We start from the raw sequence: 15,079 nt of genomic DNA on the forward strand, positions 1-15,079 counted from the left end.
AAAACTGCTTCATGTTATAAGGAGGATTCAACCTTAGAATGTAAGGTAGCTATTTCCATTAGCACACAAAGTGCATGCTAATGACACCATAGTACATTCTGAGATATTTTACTAGATGTGGCAGTGAGACACACTGTGTCATTGTCACTGTTAATGGCTGAGACTGAGCCTAAGATAGAAACCAGAAGTCTGGCAAATGGACACTAAAGATAGATCTTAATGTAGGCACATATACGATACCAGTAACTTTGCTGGAGTAGTGCTAGGAAGCCCAGCCACTCACCAGGAGTTGTGGAAGATGTGCCAGATGTGATTATGACTCAGAAAACTAAAACCAGGAGACACAAAGTAAAGAGAGTTCATATTGGATCTCAGCAGTCAAAGGCCAGCTGACTTTGTGGGTGGTGAAGTCATCAATATTGCCCTGTTCCCTTTTGAGCACTAGCCAGCAATTAGGATGGGGTTGTCTGGGAAGTGGGAGTGGGAGAATCAAGGTTAGCATATCACTATATGCAAGGAGGTAGATTTGGGAGAAGAACTGACTATCTTCTGCCCTTGTGTTTGCCCATGTCATGGCCAGGTTTGGGTCACAGCTGATGGTTGCCATGGCTGTGTGAGCACCATAGTCCTTGACTTCAACCTACGAACTTTCTGTTGTTCTAAGATCAGGGTCATTGTTTGGGTGGAAAATGTTGGCAGGGGGAGAGGTGGTACCATGAATTCCAGCCTGAAGAAACAGCATAGTAAAAGTGGAATTTTGGGGTGCATGAGCTATGTGGGGGAAGGCAGGCTGTGTAGACTGACAAGGTGCATGGAAGGACACAGTCGAAGATGAGGCTCAAAAGGTAGTTTGGGGTCAGATCTCTTGAAATTTATGCTAAGGAGTCTGTGTTTGGCCGTGTAAGTGGTGGGAAGTCATAGGAGTCTTTCCAGCAGGAGAATGATGTGACAGATCTGTCTTCTAGAGAGATAATCTAGGCAAAAGAGGTCTGATTTTAAGGAGGAGAGGCTAGAGGCAGAGGTTCAGTTTGAAAGGTCACATAAAAGGTAACGCAGGGCATGAGCTTGGGAAATAGTCATTGGACAGAGAACAGTGAGACATGGAAGATATTTTATAGTAAAATCAGGGTTCGATTAAGAAGTTAAGAGAACCTAAGAACTGACTATTTTAAACAAATGGTATTTAAAATAAAAATAGCGCTGAATTATAAAATAAATGTAACAAAATCAATAAATGTCTGATTTTTTTCCCCATAATGATTACTTTGATGTTTTTATAAAAACATCACGTATCCATTTCTTTCAAATTTTGTTTTCATGCTTTTGGAGCCCTTGCTTCATTGATGTCCTAAGAAGGTTCTTAATCTATCTGTAGGGTTATTCAGCCATGAAAGAAGTAGATAGTATTTGGAAACTGGTTGGAAATAGCAGGTAAGGAAGAGAGTGGAATTTCTGGCTTGGTCAATAGGGAGGAGATTGAAGCCACTGACAAAGAACACAAGTAGGTCCTGGGTGCAACGCACTGACAAGATGCTGTAAGAGGTAACAAGGAAAATGTTAAGACTCTGCCCCAAACCTCAGTGAATGGAAAGTCATTCAGGCTGCTGATGTAGTCAGAGTATTTACTGACTCATAATATTACAAAAAACACACACTTTTATTTCTACCTTCAACATTACAAATTTTTAATACTCAGAATATATAAAGAGCTTCTACAACTCAGTAAAAAGCAAATAACTCAATTTAAAAATGGGCAAAGGGCATGAATAGACATTTCTCCAAAGATAGTCTAAAATCGGTAAACAAGCACATGAAAAGATGCTCAACGTTCCTAATCATTAGAGAAACGAAAATGAAAACCACAATGAGATATTACCTCATACTCATTAGGATGACTACTCTTTAAAAAGAAACAAAAACAAAACAAGACAGAAAATAACAAGTGTTGTCAAGATGTGGAGAAATCGAAACCTTTGTGCACTGTTGTTGGGATTGTAAAATGGTGCAATTTCTATGGAAAACAATATGGCAGTTCCTCAAAAAATTAAAAATAAAAATACAATATGATCCAACAATTCCACTTCTGGGTACATATTCAAAAGAATTGAAAGCAGGATGTTGAAGGGGTATTTGCAAACTCTTATTCATAGCAGCAATATTCACAGTAGCTACAGGTGAAAGCAACCCAAATATTCACTGATGGATGATTGGATAAACAAAATGTGGTATATACATACAATGGAATATTATTCTTCCTTAAAAAGGAAGGAAATCCTGTCACATGCTACAACATGGTGAACCTTGAGGACATTATGCTAAGTGAATAAGCCAGTCACAAAAATACAAATATGTATGATCCCACTTTTATGAGGTATCTACAGTAGTCAAACTCATGGAAACAGAATGGTGGTTTCCAGGGGTGGGGGAAGAGAGAAATGGGGAATTGTTTAATGGGTACAGAGTTTCAGTTTTTGCAAGATGAAAAATTTCTGGAGATCTGTTGCACAGCAACATGGATATGCTTAACACTATTGAATAATACACTTAAAAATGGTTGAGATAGTAAATTTTATATCACATATTTTTTGACACAATTTGAAAAAAGTTCCAATCCTTTGCCTTTTATATTATTGCACACCTAAATCATCTCTTCTAAGTTCCAGACCAGCAAGTTGGAAATGAAACATGAGAACATAACCTGCTACTTAGTTGGAGGTATCCTGAATTTAATTTAATCAAAGAGATGGGTTTGTGTTATAGGAATGTGGGGAATGGACATCAAGAGAGAAAGGGAGACAGGAAATTGACTTCTTACAGAACATAAAGGGGTCAAAAAGGAGATTTCCAGGAATTAGTTATTTATCTGGCAACAAGGGGTTCCATTCATGCCATCCCAAGCATGGATGCTGCCCACTCATGGAGTGGCCTTCACCCTACAGTTTCCTCTCACAGATCTGTGGATCCTGACTGTGTGCAATCATAGTATACACTCTGATGGTGATAAAATAACATGAATAATAGTATGTACCAGAATAATAAGTAATATTTACTGAGTGTTTACTTACTGTGTGTAAGACTCTGTCTTTACATGTACACATTAACTCATTTAATGATTGCATTGACCCTTTTAGATAAGTATTACTTTTCACCCATTTTTTTCAGTTGAGGCACCAGAGTTATGGAAAACTTCAGGACACATAAATGACAAATACTAGAGCTTGAATATGATCCAAATGATCTGATTTTAGAGTCAGAAGCCTTAACCACCATTCCGTTAGAAATGGTAAAGATGAAAGAAGGTAAAATATCATGTGTGAGTCTGATTACTTGACTAAGGTCTCTGCTTTGGTCTTTTTGGATAACCTAATCATATTTTCTGACCTTGCTTCGCTATCTTCTGCTTTTAGACATTTTCATGATAGGTATGCCCTTTTTTATTTTTGTATAGTTTATGCCAACAGAGGTTGTGTGAATGAAGTGGGACAGTGTCCCTGACCAGTGACTGAGTGTGACAAAGGCCCCTTCTTGAGGTGCATTCACTTCATGGCTATATTTAGCCACATAGTTGAGGGAGGTATTTGCCTTCCCCAGTCCCTCCTGTGAATTTCCTCAGCACTTTCTCATGCCTTGTCTTGTCATAGCTATTTCTGCATCCTCACATGGCATCTGGTTGGGGCCTGGAGTAGAATGGGCTCAGGATAACAATGCGCAGGTTGTGTTTACATTTTCCACATATTCTGAAGTCTGAGTGAGGCATATCATGATACTTAGCTAAGCTGTGTATGTTGTAACATTTTAATGATAATGCTTTTTTGTTGGTTTAGATTATAGCTTTCAGATCAGTGAGTCTGCTGTCCTTGTGACCAAATTTTCTGCATTCATGTCTTTAAAAATATAAGTAACTATCTTCTCTCTTTGCTCCCTGTTTTTATTTCCTAGGACACAAAACATGCTTTTTAAAATGTCTTCTTGCTAATCATTACTTTGTGACTAATCATCAAGGACCTTAAATTTAGAAGAAAATGTGTCAAAACTCATGCCCTGAATTAGTTTGGAGGGAGTCACCTGGGTATTTTTCTGATAAAAGAAAATCACAGTCTTAATCCCCTTAGTATTAATATTAGATGATCCTTAGAATCAACCCATTATCTAGTGAGCATGAAGAAACAGCATGCTATTCTTACAAAGGAATTATCTTACATAAAAGAATGCCTCCAGCTTTCATGAAGAAGTATTGTATAAATCCAAAGTGTGATTATTATTATTTTATGCTTTTAATTATTACTAAAAGTAGATCTATAAAGCCAGGAAGATTTATGTTTTCCAAGAAAACATGAAACAAATCTGGTTTTACTAGTCATACCTAGTAGAAAGCTATTAATTTTCTTCCAGGAATAAAATAGGATTGCAAGTGGGTGTTTAAAAAATGCATTAAAATGGCAATGTGCACATAATTTAAATGAGCCAAGAGCTGCTAATTATTCTGGCAACCATTCAGTTACTTTTGTACTATTTTTCCCCTAATGTAAACAAGAGAAATCCTCCTAATTGCCCAAAATAGCTGTTAGTAGATGTTGCTTTTTTCTATTTTTGTATGAAAATTGTACAGTTTGCATATTTAAAAGTGACACAAAAAGTGTGATTATTTATATTTTTTCCTAAAAATAATGCATTATTATATTTTTCTGCCTTTAAAATCAAATTAAGGTGCTAATTAAGCTATTCATTTACTAGAGCGGAAAATAATTATACAATGTGTATCTGGAGGGATAAATGGCCTCATGTGCATTCAAATGAGGTAAAAGTGGGCTCAGATATATTCATGTAATATAGTACATGAAGCACAAAGTGTGATGAAGAAACCAGGCCCTTCACTATAGTATACTTGATTATTATTTTCCAGAAATGATATTGATTTATGGGTGTGACTATACTATTCTTCACAGCTCAGGGCCTTAAGCATATGACTGAATAAGTACTGCAGCCTTATCTTTTAAGTTATTTTATCATATACTTATGACATTTAAATGAGTTAATTCAGGGGCCAGCCCCGTGGCTCACTCAGGAGAGTGTGGCACAGGTAGCGCTGAGGCCACGGGTTCGGATCCTATATAGGGATGGCTGGTGCACTCACTGGCTGAGCATGGTGCAGACTATACCATGTCGAAGATTGCGATTCCCTTACTGGTCAAAAAAAAAAAAAATTGAGTTAATTCACATTAAGTTTATTAGAACAGGCTTCTGCTTCCTTCAGTATGGTGAACTAAATATACAGTTAGGGCTTGGATAAAACATGCTTATGAGTGTAACAAGATGTTGGATTGAAGTTCTACCCTCTGAGTTTTGACCGAAACACTAATATGGTAGATACCAAGGAGAGCATGAAAATTCTGAGAACCAGCTCCATAACATAGTAGATCAGTGATATGGAAAGGGGTTAGTGCATGGAGAGAGTAAAGTATTTAGTGAGGAGGATATCTTTGGAGCAAATGGTGCTGTAAGTCCCACTTCCTCCCCCCACACAAAGGAAATACTTCCTTCTTTATCTAAGGTCTCGTGAGGAGGACTTCCATGGCACCGTGTTTGTAGGCTGGAGTCTGATTCTGATGTTGGAATATAGAGGGTAAGAGAAGAACTGACTAACACTCTGTGGCAGACATGGGAAGGGATCGGTCCTGGGTTTTTGTTGTTGCTTTTTAGAAAAGCCTGTGTCATTGTTTCAACGGGACTACACTTCAGCACTTGGAGAAAGAGCGAGCCAGCGAGGTTTATCTTAGAGACTGCCATCTAGAAAGAGTAAGAAGATCTTAAGAGATAGAGGCTGGTTATGTACCACTGGTGTGCAGAGACTAAGTGAGGAACCATAAATGATCACTCAGGTTAGAAGTGCACCCTCCTGGGGCTAGAAGTTGCAGGAGAAAGTTGTCCAGTGATAATAACCTTTGAAGAGCTCATTACCCTCAGGTCATGAGGATATCAGTTCATATAAAAATGTTGTGTCTCTTTCCTCTTTGCCATCTTCCTGCTTTGACCCTAAGGATGTCAAAACATCAGCTGGGGAGAGGGAAGAGGAACGGGGAGAAAAGAAGCTCAAGGCAGTGAAGAAGCTAGAAGCTGGTCAGCTGCTCTTTATCACTGTAGGCTTTCAGCCTGAAGCAGAACCAAACTGGGAGGGGAGGAGATTTACTGCCAAGTTAAGCCCAGACTTATAGTTACTATACAGAATTGGACTTCTGGTTTCTGAATCAAGAGTTTTTCATCCAGGCTCAGGGAAACATTACCCCTGCGAAATAAAGCTTAGTGAAACAGTGGGTGGCAAAAATAGAGTTGTGTTTTGATTATATTATAATATGTGCTTGAGTAACATTGTAATTGCAAATGCTCTGCTAGGTTTTTAGGAAATTAGGAAGATGTCCAAGGGTGTGGCAAACAAAACAAAACAAAACAAAACAAAACAAAAAGGGATACTTTGTTGAAATCTGAAGAAGAGACGCAGTGAGCAGTGAGCAAAGGAAATCAAGAGACTAAGCTTCGGGCTCAATGCAAAGTGAGGGAATGGAAGCTGGAAGAGGGTAAGGCAGCTCCAGGTCTAGCGCCCCCTATCCCCCAACACAAGCAAGGGAAAACCCAGTCTGGGCGAAGGCGACAGCAGTGAGCTCCTTAGGATTCCTTCCTGCAGGTTAGCATCTACCAAATATGAACTCACAAAGATCCCCAAAATGACGGAAGAAAAAGCCCTGTCTTACCATGAGGAGGGGCAGCAGTAACGAGAAACAAAGGGTTCTGAGCTCTAATGAATTCACATATTGAAATTGTTAGATATAGAATATCAAACAATTCTATATGAAATATTTAAAGAAATACCCAGTATCTCACGGAAATGAGAAAGCAATAACGATCTAAAATAAGCAGGAAAACATGAAAACAAAACAAAACAAATAGAATTTTCAAAATGGAAACAGGCCCATTGATGATCAATTCTCTTTTATATTTTCCATCTCCTTTCTGTGCTGCATTATGAGTAATTTCTTTCAATTTATCTATCAATAATTCTCTCTTTAATTGTTTAACCTCCTGTTTAACCAGTCCTTTACTTTTTAAAATTTCAGTTTCAACCATTATATTTTTCTGCTTTGAAAATATTGGTTCGCTGAGTTATGCAGATCTTCCAAACATTGACACAAAAATTACATTCATTAATGTCACCACTGTTTTCATTAGAAAAGTCCAAGTATTGCGAGGCTGTCAAGCTCATGACGGGAAATACAAGTCTTCTAAAATTCTAATTTTTGCTTGAAAACGTGAATTCTTTCACTGGCAACAAATTCTGTCAGTTGTTTTCCTTGAAGTAATGGACTTGGCTCTCTTCATTCAATTTTGAGAACACGTCTGCCAATTATTCAAGTCTGAATAGCCACAGTTCATCTGTCAGTCATTCTTTCAAGTTAAGATGGTGTTGCATGAAAAAACCAGTTACGTCAGCTTGCAACTCAATAACACAAGTGTTTTTCCTTGAGACAACCATCATAGTTTGGTATTCAGCAGAAGTTCTTTTTGTATTTCCCATTTGGTCACAGGGAATATTAAAAAGAGATTGTTCAAAGGTCGAGATTTAATAAAATTAATATTTTTTCCTGCTTCACCAAGCACACTGTTAAGAGAAACTGGCATTTTAGAAATTTAATATGAGAATAGGGCAGTGAAGAATACAATGATGACTAGAATAGTTTGGTGACACTGCTTTGATTTGTGCTAAGACACCAGACGTTTTACCCTCCATTGCTTTTCCATCATCAGTGTATGTGTGAAGGCAGCAAAAAAGACATAATATCTTGGTATGAAAAATAGTTTCGACCTTGTGGATCCGTGAAAGGGTCTCGAGTACCCTATAGGTCTATAAACCACACTTTGAGACTGCTATTCTAAAGAAATAAGAAAAATGCCTCCAGGAGTAAGGTCTGAAACAGAAGATCTGGTGAGCGAAGAAACTGGTAATCTAACAAACTTATCTGTCCCAAACAATAATGTCTTATTTGTGAGGATTGAAAAATTAAAGTTAAATGATAAGCTACAGTATCACACAAATTGGGAGGGGGGGGAATAGCATGTAAGTTGGGGAGGGTATTTAGGAGGGAGGGTTATGGTATTGATTAACTTTGGAATTTAACTTAAATATGAAGGGAAAATTTTAAGAATGGAGAATATCCATTTAAAGATTATGAACTGAGGGCCAGCCTGGTGGCGCACTGCTACAGTGCACCGCTTGGGAGCGCGGCGGCGCTCCCGCCGAGGGTTCGGATCCCACATACAGACTGGCCGCTCACTGGCTGAGCGAGGTGAGGGCGCAACACCGAATGTTGTGAACCCGTTGCCGGTCCCGGTCCGGTACGGGCGCGACACTGAGGGTTGCGATCTGTTGCCGGTCATGAAAAAATAAATAAATAAATAAATAAAGATTATGAATTGAGTGGATGCATTTATTTTTAGTCCCTCCTCTAAACCACAAAAATTACAACAAAAAGATGTTTTAAAAGATACAAGAACAAGTGAGAGACAATAGCAGCAAAATTAGGAAGGTAGAAAGCAGGTGGATGAGTGGTAACAGATTTAGACAACCTGGGAAAACCGAGATCCAGGCTTGCATGAGAAGTCCCCAGAAAACATACGACAAATTCAAAACCTATTTACGATTTTAAAAAATCACGTGAAGCTAAATATTGTAGTACATTTCCTTAACCATACAAGGGGAGACAAAACAAAACAAAACCCTACAGTGAACATTATTCTTAAGGATGAAGTCTTAGAAGCATTCTTTTTAAGACCAGGAAAAAGTAAGGACACCCACTATTGTCAGCTCTCATCAACCTTTATTAAATTTCCAGTAAGGCAAGGACTAAATGAGAAGCAAAGTAGTCATTATTAGCAAATAGTATGATTGTCTACCTAAGCATTTCAAGGAATCTGTAGGCTTCTTATACAATTAATAAGAAGGTGGTTGTATGTAATGTTTATATAAAGTATTTGCCATCAATAAATAGAAAATATAATAGAAGAAGAAACATCCCATTTACAATAGCAACAAAGAATATGGTACTTATGAATAAATCTACCAAAAGATGTATATAATCTTTTTGAAGTAAATTATAAAACTTTATAGAAATACATTAAGAAGATCTAAATGAATGGAGAGATATACCATGTTGATATGTTGGAAGATTCAATATCATGAGATATTGATTCTTTTCAAATTGATGTATATATTCAATGAAATTCCAATCAAAATATCAACAGTTTTTTCTTTTTTGGTGGAACTTGAAAAACTGATTGTAAAATTTATATGGAAGAGCCATGAACCAAAAATAGCCATGATACTCTTGAAGAATATCAAGGTGAGAAACTTGTCCCAACAGATAGCAGAACCGTTTATAAAACTACAGTAAAATTAAAATTAGTTAGAACAGTAGCCGAACCATAGTAAGTGCTCCATGAATGTTAGCTATTATTATTATGTTGTTCACACATTTTCAATATTTATTTCCTTTGCACTATTCCAAGGCTTGCTTCTTTCTCCCAGTTCTGGAATTTTAAAAGATACTCCCTGGAAATTATTAGACTGTTTGTCTATACCTGTATAGCTTCAGTCCAAGTCTCTTAACAGCTATGGAACTGAGTTTTCTATTTCCTTTGCCTCTCCTGCCTGGTTCCTCCCCTTACTTTGAATTGGAATGGAAAGGGAGTATGTCTATCTGCAAAGGAGTAAGGAGGTAAGAAGCAGTATCAAGAGAGCTAGTATCAAAAACAGGAAGGGATGAACTTGGATTCTTTGGGTGGAGGAAGAGGCACACTTAGTGGACAAAGCAAGGTTGGTCAAAAGTGATAAACTGCTGAATAAAAGTCACACTATTCATTCAGCAAAGCTCTACTTATCACCCATGTATCAAAACACTGTGGCTGGCACAAGAGATAGAAAGATGCATCAGACAGGTCTCTGTCTATGAGGCACTCACATGTGAAAGGGCAAGACATACAAGGAATATTAAAATATAGTATGTCAACTACTAGAATATAGTAGGTACCAGAGTACTGTCTGAACAAGGAAAGCTGAAGGACAAAGTCTGTAAGGGGAAATGGAGGCAAAGGAGGTATCATTTATGCTTGGTCTTGGTTATCTGTGTTGTTAGGGGAGAAGATGGTAGAAGTACGAGGGTACCACAAAAAGTTTGTGGAAAAATAGAATTAAAAGATAATTCAAATCTTTTCATGAACTTTTTGAAGGACCCTCATATAAGCCATAGAGGTATAGACATGGAGACACCGAATTTTCCAATGTTTTTTGGTAATTAGACTCAACCTCCAATCTCTAAGCACCATCAAACTTTATAACAGTTGTTCATACCACAAAGTACACTGTTTATGAATTTTAAATTCCTGCCTTTCTTTCTTCCTACTTACTTTTTGAGTAATTAATAGCCAAATGACCAACAACTGGGCTATCCTGAGGAAGAGGTAGAGAACCAGGGTTCCCTATAATAGGCTGATTCCTTGGGTGTGTAGTGAAGGAGAATTCAGTGTTATTATAATTTCATTGATTTGTACTATGTAAATGTTTAGGGAATAAAGTGATTTTGTAATTCTATGGTTCTGCCTGTGATTTAGTGTGAGGTTTCTTTCTTCACCTGTATGGTCCTAGTAAATGTCAAGGCATAGCAGGGTGAAATTAGCACAAATCTTGTAAGTGACCTTTTGTGAAATTCTATTCTGGTTGGTGTAGTTTTTCTCATCTGATCACACACTCAGCAGAGTGGAACTCTGAGATAGAGCAAGTGAATTACATAGATGCAAATAGCACTGCTATCAAAGAAGACTTATGATTAAAGGTAGAACTCTAAGATTTGAATAAGCTCCATTTCTGGTAGGTGGTGCTTTTATGGGGAATGTTATATGACACCGGAAGTGTGGCAAACAGCCTCTGGGCCAGGAAAAATTGGGGAAAGGAGAGTCTGGAACACATGTCCAAAGGAAGCGTAGTGCTTAAAGCCAAATTTTGAGAGCCTAATGAAAGAAATCTCTCTCTTAGCTGTCTAATTCCTTAAAATCTAGTCTTTCCCTGAGGCAAACACCTTCTCCTGGAATATAGGATGTAGTGCTTAAAGCCAAATTTTGAGAGCCTAATGAAAGAAATCTCTCTCTTAGTTGTCTAATTCCTTAAAATCTAGTCTTTCCCTGAGGCAAACACCTTCTCCTGGAATATAGGATGCCACAGGACCTACAAACATTGATGATGTGAACAGAATGGTAAAGCTTTAGGTATTCAGGGGTTCATCTGAGTTTTCCCAAAGGTATAATCTATAAAATGCAGCCATTCTCTATATAGCTCAGGAGTTCCTGTGCAGAGAATACAACCTGAGTGATGTTTTATTTTGTTTGAGATCTCTAGACTTGGGAAGCAGGTGCTTGGTAAGCAGTGGCTCAGTTCAGGCTGAAATATTGTTTGATTCAAAACCTGTGATAGCTTTTAATGATAATTGAATCTCCTGGAGGTAAAGGGAGAGACATAAACCATATGGGAATAAGTGGAAAAATTTAACAGAGCTATAAATATGCAAATACTTTTTTATGGGAGTCACAGTATTTTAAAATTTCTTCTTCTATCCAGCTATGAAGTATTTCAGCCTGGTTTTCACATGATTAATTTACAGTCTCCCCAAAGTGTGTGATGGTGGTCTTACAAAGCGTTGTTGGTTTGCCACCACCTTCAGTATCTTGGAGAATTTATCCATTCATTGGTTTATGCACCAGCTTACATGGATAAATTGTATTTCTGTGTTGCTTGCCCTAATATTGTATATTCTCTGTAGACCAAAGATTCTGGACCTCTAAAGGACATTTCTGTATGCTTAAAATTCTAAATAAAATAAACAGGTTATGTTGCCTTTTCCTATCAAAATAAATGGTACAAACAGGTCTTTGGTGCTTTAGGCCCATCCCATTGCAGTACTTTTAATTGACTATATGTCTTCCCGATAGTTCTTCATATAGAACTATACTGCCTATTATTGTGGCTGCCAGCCACATGTAGCTATTTAAATTTAAGTTAAGTGAAACCAATACAATTTAAAATTATAGTTTCTTAGTCACAGTGGCCACATTTCAAATGTTCAATAGCCACATGTGGCTATTGGCTAGTGAATTGGACAGAGCAGATACAGAACATTTCCATCATTGGAGGAAGTTCTATTGGACAGTGCTTGTTTAAAACATCTCTCATAACTGTATTAGGCTTTCAATTTTCTCTACCAACTAACGTAGGCAATACCCACAGTATGCCTAGACTTTGCAACAAGCACTTTATGGTCTTCTCTGATTTCTCAGTCCTTGCAATCTACTTCTATGAATCATCCAGAATTTCAGTCATCACCCGGAATCACTCTGCCTCCGACACTTTAAAACTTAAAGAGCTACTTCTCAGCTGTTTTGCTCTCTAATACCCACTGTACCTGTTCTTCACTTACACTGAGACCTCCAGTTCCTGGAACTCTCCATTTGTTCTCATTTGACTTCTGTCTTTCTTATCCAGCCTAGTGTCTATATTGATATACTTCTCTTGCTATTATCCTAGCATATATCAACCCTTATCCTTCTAATATATCCTCCTTAACTTCTCTGATTCCCTATCAGGTAAGTGGATCAGGAAAACTGACAAAATTATATGCAAGTGCTTTATCCTAGTGTTTTTCGAACTCTGGCTCACAACCCACTGATGGATCACTAACTCAATTTAATGGATTTAAAAAAATTAATATTATGTTCAATTGACAAATTATACTGTATACGTTTATTTGAAATGCTAACACCCAATGTGAAGGTATTAGGAGTGGGGGCCTTTGGGAATTGATTAGGTCATGAGGGTGGAGTCCTTATAAATGGGATTAGTGCCCTTATAAAAAAGGCTTAAGACTGACTCCTTGTTTCTTCCATCATGTGAGGACACAGCGAGAAGATGGCCATCTATGACCTGGTTGCAGGCCCTCACCAGGCACCTAATCCGCCGGCAGAACTGTGAGAAATACCTTGATCTTGGACTTCCAAGCCTGCAGAACTGTGAGAAATACATTTCCGTTGTCTATAAGCCACACTGTCTAAGACATTTTGTCATGGCAGGCCAAACAGACTAAGCCAGGGACCCTGCTGTGGCCCTTCCTCACAGCCCATCCCCTCTGAAGCCTCTGTGGCCTGGTGTCAGCTCCTCCCTTTCACTGAAGCTGAACTTGTCCCTCACCAGTGACCTCTGCCCTTTCCCTATCTAGCTTTTCCTCTTGGTGACAGAAAGCCCTGTTGACCATTTCTCCCTTCTCCAAATTTTCTCTCCATTTAACTTCTATATCACTCCTTTTCCTTGATTTTCCTCCCACCTCCATGTTCGTTTCTTCTCAGTCTTCCTCTCCCTTTGGTCACCCCTTAAAGGTCAGTGTTTTCTCGGGCGTGTGCTTGGATTTCTGGTCATCTCACTCTACATGCAGTTCCTAGGGGATCTCGTTTAGATCGGTAGTTTCAGGCACCGTTTGTATACTGATTATTTGTGTCTGTATCTCTAGCCTAATGTCGAGAGAATATCCCCACTTGAGCGCTCCACAGTACCCCCAAAATGTGCCTAAAACTGAACTCATTATATTTTCTCCAAACCTGCTTCTCTTCATAGGTTCTCTATCTCAGTAAATGCTACTGTCCATTATTAAGTTGCTCCATAAATGTACATATCTTTTAGTATTCCTCCCTCTTCATGCTCACCCCCGAACAGTCACCAGTTTCACTTCCCTATCTCTCTTGAATCCATGTCCTCTTCTTCCCAAGTGCCTCTGCCCCCGCTGGGCTTCCATTCCTTCTGGTTTGCATAACAGCAGCATCCTCCTCACTGGTCTCCCTGTCTGTAATCTTGCTCCTCTTTAATTTTCCCTCCACTCTGCCATTGGAATGATTTTCACTTTTAGAAAATTGTAATAGGATTATACAAGTAGACACTAGCACATTTTTGCTGTAAAAATCTTAAGTGAAATAGTTGAGTAAGAAATGCAAGTCTCTCTTGTGAGGTAGTTTGTTAATCAGCTAGACTTAACCACTCCACAATGTATATATACTTTAAAACTTTATGTTGTACATGATACATGCATACAATTTTATATATCAATTAAAAAAATTTTGAAAAAAAAAAAAAGAAATGAAAGTCTCTTTTTCCCAACCCCACTCTCTTCCTGGGAGGTGATTGCCATGAATAATTTGGCTTGTAACTTTCTAGCCCTTTCCTATGCATTTACATATACTCATAGGTTCATAAACAAAAATATAGGATTAGATTTTTACATAAATGGGATCACATTGTTCACTTGAGTTCACTTTTTCTCTTACTATGTTTTAGCACACTTTTCATATCAGTATATGCACATCCACGTAATTCTTTCAAGCTACTGCACAATTTTATCTAGTATGGATTTAATTTTCCTTTCTCCTACTAATAGACATTTGGATTGTTTTCAAGAAATGAAAGTCTCTTTTTCCCAACCCCACTCTCTTCCTGGGAGGTGATTGCCATGAATAATTTGGCTTGTACCTTTCTAGCCCTTTCCTATGCATTTACATATACTCATAGGTTCATAAACAAAAATATAGGATTAGATTTTTACATAAATGGGATCACATTGTTCACTTGAGTTCACTTTTTCTCTTAATATGTTTTAGCACACTTTTCATATCAGTATATGCACATCCACGTAATTCTTTCAAGCTACTGCACGATTTTATCTAGTATGGATTTAATTTTCCTTTCTCCTACTAATAGACATTTGGATTGTTTTCATTTTTGGCCATTACAGACAATGCTGCCATAAAAATCTTGTACATATATTGTATCATAATTGAGAGATAGTTGGACAGACAGTTAAAAGTGAAATTGCTGGGTCAAAGAGCATTTAAAATTTCAATAGATACAGTCAAATTATCTGCCAAAAGGCTATAGGCAATTTGTATTTCCATAAAGATTGTTTCCTGACATTCTTATACCAGCACTGAATATTTAACACTTGCA

The sequence above is a fragment of the Galeopterus variegatus genome, unplaced genomic scaffold (genome assembly GCF_000696425.1).
Source record: "Galeopterus variegatus unplaced genomic scaffold, G_variegatus-3.0.2 Scaffold2724, whole genome shotgun sequence".
NCBI classification, from domain to species: Eukaryota; Metazoa; Chordata; class Mammalia; order Dermoptera; family Cynocephalidae; genus Galeopterus; species Galeopterus variegatus.